Consider the following 8058-nt stretch of genomic DNA (forward strand, 5'->3'; position numbering starts at 1 on the left):
GTGCAACTGGGGCTCTTTATGAGGAACAATTTGCTGTTTTCTGCCTGCTATTCGGAGTTGTGTGGACAACCTCGTCCATAAGACGTACATAATGTTTCTGGATATTCTGTGTAACTTGTAAATGTTATTCCTGACACTAAAGTTAGCTTATACCACCCTTCACAATACAACATTCTTGCTCTAGCTCTAAACATTATTTACTCCTCTTTTTTAGGGCGTACTACCTTAGAAAATTCTTTGCCCCAGTTCTCGTTTCTGTAGACCTAGACCAATACGGTGGTCTTGAATTCTTTGTACTCTGGATGAGAGTGAGTAAAGATGAAATAAAGCATCCTGAAAACTAACGGAGGTCAATTAAAATATTCACCAAGGAAAAGTGTTTACTGGTATTTAAGAAGGTGGTGACTTCCCTCCTCCATTTCCCATTGTAGACAAGTTTCCCTACCTCCCAAACAAATTCCTTGCCATGTGAGCATCAGTTTTTTGCCTTAGCTAAAACCCAAGACTCTAATCTTGGACAACTGCTTTCCATACAGATTAGGTGAGTGTGGTCTGTTCTTTATGTAAAATCAAATTAAGAGGTGGTGATGAGGCTGGGCGCGGTGGCTCACGCCTGTAATCCCAGCACTTTGGGAGGCCGAGACAGGTGGATTACCTGAGGTCAGGAGTTTGAGACCAGCCTGGTCAACATGGTGAAACCCCGTCTCTACTAAAAAGACAAAAATTAGCTGGGCGTGGTGGTGTGCACCTGTAATCCCAGCTACTTGGGAGGCTGAGACAGGAGAATTGCTTGAACCCAGGAGGCCGAGTTTGCAGTGAGCTGAGATGACACTACTGCATTCCAGCCTGGGCAACAGAGCAAAACTCCATCTCAAAAAAAAAAAAAAAAAAAAAAAAAGTGGTGATGGAATTCTCTTAGCTTTTCATTAATGTTTAATTCACAGTCACCTCTGATGCTATGAAGAAAATCGATCAGTTACACCATACAACTCAAGCTCCCTCCTTCCCTTTCTGCTTCCTTTCCTTCCTCTCTCCCTCTCTCGCTCCCTCCCACCCTCTCATTGCTTTCCTTTCATCCATCCAAGTGCTAAACACATTCTAGGTGCTGGAGACATGAGAGTGAGCAAAACAGATAAAAATCCTTACAATCATGCAACTTAACATTATAATCAGGTAAAGCAGAAATATGCGCAAGTAAAATATATATCTTGTCAAGTACTGCTAAGCATTAGGGATAAAAATAAAGCTTGCAAAGAGGGGAAGGAAGAAAGGGAGAAGAGGCCTGCAGTTTTAAATAGGGAAGTTAGGTAAGACTCTACTGATAATCTGACATTTGAGCAAACCATGTGGGTATCTGGAGGTAGAGTGTTTGAAGCTGAGGGGCCAGCAAGTGCCACCGTGCTGAGCTGGGAGCATGCTGGTGTGTTCAATAGAGAGCAAGGAGGTGATGGGACTGGAGTGGACTGAACATGGAAATTAATAGGCAGTGTGTAGAGAGAGGGCCAGATTACACAGGACCTCATAGACTCTGTTTTTCCTGTGATTCAAGTGGGAACCTCCTAGGAGCAATAGAGGAACTAATGCCCATATTGCCTGAGTTTGGATCCCAGTTTTGCCACTTACCAGGTGTGCAATCTTGGGCACAATACTTAACCTTACTGGGCCTCCGTTGCCTCCTCTTTGAAGAAAGTAATAGTATCTTCTTCATAGACATCGTGATGAAATGGCATAATATAAACAAAGCACTTTGGACAGTGCCCGATACATACTAATTATATAGTATATATTGTGTAACATATATACACAAATACACATATGTGTGTGTGCATATATATATATATATACTGTGTGTGTATATATATATATACTGTGTGTGTACGTATATATATATATATATATACTGTGTGTGTGTATATAAATATACTGTGTGTGTATATATATATATACTGTGTGTGTATATATATATATATATACTGTGTGTGTGTGTATATATATATATACATACTGTGTGTGTGTATATATATATACTGTGTGTGTGTGTATATATATATACTGTGTGTGTATATATATGTATATATATATACTGTGTGTGTATATATATGTATATATATATACTGTGTGTGTATATATATATATATATATACTGTGTGTGTATATATATGTATATATATATACTGTGTGTGTATGTGTATATATATATATATATATATATATACTGTGTGTGTGTATATATATATACTGTGTGTGTGTGTATATATATATACTGTGTGTGTGTATATATATACTGTGTGTGTGTATATATATATATATATACTGCGTGTGTGTATATATATATACTGGGTGTGTATATATATATATATACATACTGGGTGTATATATATATACTGGGTGTATATATATATATATATATACTGGGTGTATATATATATATACACTATGTGTGTGTGTGTGTATATATATGTACTGTGTGTGTATATATTTGTAGCAGGTTTTATATGTATATATACATGTATATACATATATATGTGTGTGTGTATGTATATACACACACACACACACACACACACACACACACTGTAGCTACTCATAGGTGGTTGTGGCCACTGTGCCCGGAGGGAGGTGGCGGTGGCCAGTAATGCTTGGGAAACTCCTCTGGGGGGACATTATGGAGCCGGAAGCACCCTTGGAGGAGTCCCAGAGCCAGAAGAAGGAGAGGCAAAAGAGCTTTATGGATATCGCAATTTCAGATAAGGGATTATAGACCTGTACTTCCCTTATAGGGTTGTTATGAAGATTTAAACAAGATAAGCTGAAAACACATTACACAGAGCTGGAGTGACAGAAGAAAGTCAAGGCACCATTATGACTCAGATGAGAAATCAGAAACAAGAGAAAATGGTGTTACAGATGACCTGGATGCTCCCAAGGCCAAAAACCCTAAAATGAAGGAGAAGCTAAATGGAGACAGTGAAGAAGGATTTAACAGACTTTCAGATGAATTCTCTAAATCTCATAAGTCAAGAAGAAAAGATCTTCCAAATGGAGATATTGATGAATATGAAAAAAAATCAAAGCGAGTATCATCCTTAGATACTTCTACTCATAAATCAAGTGATAACTAGAGGAGACCTTAACACGTGAACAGAAAGAAGGAGACTTCTCCCATTTTCCTATTTCTAAAGAGACTATAAAGCTTCTGAAAGGTCGAGGGGTAACATATCTCTTTCCTATTCAAGTTAAGACCTTTGGTCCTGTATATGAAGGAAAAGATTTAATAGCTCAAGCACGGACAGGAACAGGAAAGACATTCTCTTTTGCTATCCCCTTAATTGAAAGACTCCAAAGAAATCAAGAAACAATTAAAAAAAGCCGCTCACCAAAGGTACTTGTTTTGGCTCCAACAAGGGAACTGGCAAACCAAGTAGCCAAAGGCTTCAAAGATATAACTAGGAAACTCAGCGTGGTGTGTTTTTATGGTGGAACATCATATCAAAGCCACACATTTGGCCATCCAGTGTCATTGGTCTCAGAGGCCAGCAGATATTGGAGATGTCCTTCAAGTCTACAGTGGGTCTGAAGGGAGGGCTATTATTTTCCGTGAGACCAAGAAGAATGTAACTGAAATGGCCATGAATCCACACATAAAACAGAATATGTCTTGCGCATGTCTCATCTCAGTGCCTGGCTATTTGGTGAAGTCACCAGGCCTCCTGATTCCAAGTCTACGAAAGTGATGAAACTGTTCAGTGAACTGCCCTTGGCCAAGAAGAACGAGACTTATGATTGGTATCCAAATCACCACACTTAACGCTGAACTCATGCAGACACTCCGATTTCTTGGACTCTACAGAGATGAGCATCAGGATTTTATGGATGAGCAAAAACGACTAAAGAAGCTTCATGGAAAGGAGAAACCAAAGAAAGGAGAAGGGAAAAGAGCAGCAAAAAGGAAATAGTGTTGGTCTCTCAAGAGGGAGAATTTCTTCCTCAGTGGCAGCGAGAAGAAAGTGAATTTATTGTCTTTCCACATATTGGAGGAATGTCATCTTCCTAAATGAAGGTTATTTGGAGAAACACAGTCATCTCCTTGTTGAAATCTAATCCGGTTACATCGTGGCTGGTTTCTTGAACACATTCTAACTACAAAATTATTTTGGTCTTGGCCGTGTAATGTGAGGTTTACCTGATTCTCTAATGAAATAAATACCTAAAAAAAACCAAACAAACTATGTTTTGCCTGCGCACGGTGGCTCACGGCTGTAATCCCAGCACTTTGGGAGGCCGAGGCGGGTGGATCGCCTGAGGTCAGGAGTTCAAGACCAGCCTTGTCAACATGGTGAAACCCCATCTCTACTAAAAATATAAAAATTAGCCGATGTGTTGGTGGGCGCCTGTAATCCCAGCTACTCAGGGGGCTGAGGCAGGACAATCGCTTGAACCCAGGGGTGGAGGTTGTGGTGAACTGAGATCGTGCCAGTACACTCCAGCCTGGATGACAGAGTGAGACTCTGTCTCAAGAAATAAATAAATAAATAAATAACCTTTTATAGAAAATGTCAAACATGTACAAAAGTTGATAGAATCATGTAAGGAACCCCTATGTATTCATCCACCAACTTCAATAATTATTTTATCTATATGCTAACCTACCTACTCTTTCAGGATTATTTTGATGCAAACTCTAGATATCATATTATTATATCCATAAATGTTTGGGTATGTATCTCTAAAAGAAAAGGATTAAAAAAAACCCAACAATACTGTTATCACATCTAAAAAATTAATATTTAGAAATATTTATTCATTTCACATTATCAATTGTCTTACAAATGGTTATTTTCTTTTATTGTTTGTTTTCTTGAATCTGAGTCCAAATAAGATTTCTACATTGTGTGATTATTAAGTTGCTGTTAATATACGGATTACTCCTTTAGGTATTTTTTGTAGCTTTTTTTTAAGAAACTACATTGTCATAAATCTAGAGTATTGCTTCCCCATGATGTCATTTAACATGTTCCTCTGTCTTCTATATTTTCTGAATATTCAGGTTTGTTTGTTTGTTTAGGGCAGAACTACTTCATAGGTGGTGTACTTCCGGCAGGAGGTATATATGTCTAGTTCGTTTTGTGATGCTAACATCCACCAATAATCGGTGCCATCAGTCCTTATGTCAGTGAGCACAGATTGGGTATGAGGTGTAAGAGTCAAGGAAGACTGCAGGCCTTTTGCCCTCAGCAGCTAGCGGGCTGGCATTGACATTTACCAAAGGAAGGAAGAATATGAGAGACATAATTTTTTGAGGGAAATCAGAAATCCAGATTTTTGGCGTGTTACGTTTGAAGTGCCTGTTGGTCATTTACATGAATTTGACTCTGCAGAGGTCATCTTTGTCACAGAGTGAAGCAGGCACAAGATAGTCCAGACTGAAGGAGGAACAGACCTCCCAGAGACAGGGACCACCAAATAGAGGAGGAAGCCTTCAAGAATTTGCCAGTTGCGTTGCAGGAATAAGAGACTAACCTTAAATAAAACAGAGTGACCAATGATTTGAATTCCATTGCCTGTGCTTGGTACAGATAATTTAGTGAGTTTAGAAAAAAAAAAAGCAAAATAAATAGCCAAAATCAATTTCTTTAAGAGCCATCATGTAATCCTAAATCTGCTTTAAAGTTAGATCAAATCTCCCTAATGTTTCCTCTCTGAATTCCACCACCATGATAATTACATTCTTATACCTGCTGATTTATTGCCATAAAAATCAAAGAGATATTATTAAACAGTAAGATAAGAACTTGTACTGTGCTCTCTGATACAACCACATATTAAATACTATCTTCAGTGATCGGTAACTGGGTTGCTTTGGCTAGCTGATTTGTGTATACTTTAGAAAGCCTTTAAATGATTTTGTACAAGGATGGTTATAATTGACTAAAATGATGCTTATGACAATTTCTGTAAAAAGTTGGGCAATGGCCCTTAATCAGGGATGACTAAGTCATGTTTTAATTTTTCATAGTATTAGCTTCATATTTTTTTATTTCAAGTGCTTTGAAAACAGTGAATATTTCTTCTTAAAAAATGCTTTCCATATTCAGAACTTAAGATTTTGATGACTTACGATTGCTGATTGCTTGAAACCTTAAGAGAACTCAAACAATAACCTATTATATAACTCTGTAATCAACACTGTTTTTGTAAAGTCGTCTCCCAATCAACATTCTCATGAGGCTGATTTGATTTTGTTATTATATGTTTAATTCTTGCTTTGCTTGACTTGGGTTAGATAGCTACTGTGTTGTATTAACTTCATTTTTGTGCTTTCATTTTTCACATCACACACTGTAGTTAATTTCAGTCATAACCTTTTCTTTTCTCCCTCCCTAAATACTTTTAAAAATGCTTTCAGCCAGAAGTTTTTCATGTTTTCTTTCATCTCAAAGAGCCATCTTCTGGAAAATTTAAGCAAAATATATTTAGCAATGAGTGTATTTTATAGAGGAAAGCAACCTGTTCATTTTTAAAGCAATTAAGTTTGTGCAATAATTAATAAACTATAGTTTGGAAATATCCATGTATTTAGCTAGTTTTTAATGAGGAATTCTCCTAGGTCACTTAAAGTGAAATAATATGAAAGTGGTAAGTTCTACAAATTAGCCTGAGTTCTCATAATTTTTAATTTTTTTAAAACAAATCTCTTCATAAAATATACTTTCTTATTAATAGATCTAGAGCCATGTGACTATGTAATTTTGGATTTGCATTTTATAACAGAAAATTTAAAGTTTTAGTAGACATATTTGAGTTTAGAATATAGAAAGTTATATCATAATTTAACAGTGGTTATTTTGGAATAGGTGAAATAATGGATATTTAAATACTTTTTGATAATATTTTATGATTTTTCTGTAAAAAAGAGGTAGAAAATGTCTCTTTTAAATAGAAGAAACTAAGCAATTTGTATCAGTGTTGTATTGCTAAGTTTCTTGGTCTTTTGCAATTAAAAGTTGCAGAACATACAAATAGTATCAGTCACTTATCTGTACTTTGGATGAAATAGAAAGCGGTTGCCTATCTCAGGAATTTCAATAAACAACAATTTGTCCACACCTGATATCTTTGGGCCCTCTAACTTATATTAAACAATCAGCCCTGGAGGTACCACACTTCATGATCTCAAGATATATTACAAAGCTATAGTAATTAAAACTCTTTGTACTTGTGTAAGTACAGACATATAGACCAATGGAACAGAATAGAGAACCTAGAATTACACAAATACAGGGTTAACTGATCTTTGATAATAGTGCCAAAAACACACAATGGGGAAAGTATAGTCTTTTCAACAAATGGTGTTGGAAAAAGTGGATATTTATATGCAAAAAAAATGAAATTGTATCCCTATCTTCATATACAAAAATCAACTTTAAATAGATTAAATACTTAAATATAAGACTGGAAACTGAAAAATCTGTGGAAGAAGACATAGGGGAAAGTCTTCATAACATTAGTTTTGGCAGTGACTTCATGGATAAGATACTAAATGCATAGGCAGCAAAAGCAAAATTAGGCAAGTCACACCACATCACACTGAAGAGCTTTTACACAGCAAAGGAAACTATCAACATGGAGAAAATGCAACTTAAGGAATGGTAGAAAACATTTACAAGTTATATGTTTGATAAGGAGTTAAACTCCTACAACTCAACAGCAAAAAGACTAATAACCCAATTAACAATAAGATAGGGACTTGAATAGCAATTTCTTCAAAGAATACATACAAATGATCAACACGTATATGAAAAGATGCTCAATGTCAGTAATCATCAGGGAAATGCAAATGAACACTACAGTCCACAATGAGATATGACCTCATACCTATTTAGGATGGTTATTATCATAAAAATGAAAGACAACAATGTTGGTAAGTTTGTGGAGAAATTGGAACCTTAGTACAATGTTGATAGGAATGTAAAATGGAGCAGCCACTGTGGAAAACAGAAAGGTGGTTCCTCAAAAAATAACACATATAACTCCCATGTGATCTAACAATCCTACTTC

At 36.2% G+C, this 8058-nt stretch overlaps 2 pseudogenes; both read left to right on the top strand.

Annotated features, from left to right (window-relative positions):
- The first annotated feature begins 2635 nt into the window (after window positions 1–2635).
- On the top strand, window positions 2636–3657 carry LOC100591175 (annotated as a pseudogene).
- Window positions 3623–4149, top strand: LOC115835988 (annotated as a pseudogene).
- The last annotated feature ends 3909 nt before the right edge of the window (window positions 4150–8058 follow it).

Source organism: Nomascus leucogenys, chromosome 1a (assembly GCF_006542625.1).
Source record: "Nomascus leucogenys isolate Asia chromosome 1a, Asia_NLE_v1, whole genome shotgun sequence".
NCBI classification, from domain to species: Eukaryota; Metazoa; Chordata; class Mammalia; order Primates; family Hylobatidae; genus Nomascus; species Nomascus leucogenys.